The sequence below is a fragment of the Penaeus monodon genome, chromosome 31, assembly GCF_015228065.2.
Source record: "Penaeus monodon isolate SGIC_2016 chromosome 31, NSTDA_Pmon_1, whole genome shotgun sequence".
Classification (NCBI taxonomy): Eukaryota; Metazoa; Arthropoda; class Malacostraca; order Decapoda; family Penaeidae; genus Penaeus; species Penaeus monodon.
In genome coordinates this window covers 28,310,953-28,311,221 of record NC_051416.1, presented here as the reverse complement: position 1 = coordinate 28,311,221, position 269 = coordinate 28,310,953, and the positions used below count along the sequence as shown (strand labels likewise).

Genomic DNA, 269 nt, shown 5'->3' with positions numbered 1-269 from the left:
TTGTAAGCTTATTCATTTACCTTCCCTCTCCCCTGCCTTCCCTCATTAATTCATTCATTCATTTTCTCTCTTTCACCTGTTCATTCACTCTTCCACTCCCACTTCTCTCTCCAGCTCCACCTATCTCTCCTTCTCAGTCTCTTTTACATTCAATTCTTCATCCTTCCATCCATCCATTCATTCATTCATTTATTGGTGCATTTCTTCCTTCATCCGTATCTGTTATTTCTCCTCTACATTTCTATGTCCTTTCCCTTATTCCTTTTCAT

General features: G+C 39.0%; 2 protein-coding genes across 2 annotated transcripts in view; one reads left to right on the top strand and one right to left on the bottom strand.

Moving 5' to 3' along the window:
* Window positions 1-269, bottom strand: part of LOC119592946 (RNA-binding protein 42-like) — a gene marked incomplete in the record, with an annotated part of 51,935 nt that overhangs the window by 30,565 nt on the left and 21,101 nt on the right.
* The window catches only part of LOC119593148, a 13,383-nt gene that overhangs the window by 1,066 nt on the left and 12,048 nt on the right, over window positions 1-269 (top strand). The window lies entirely within an intron of this gene.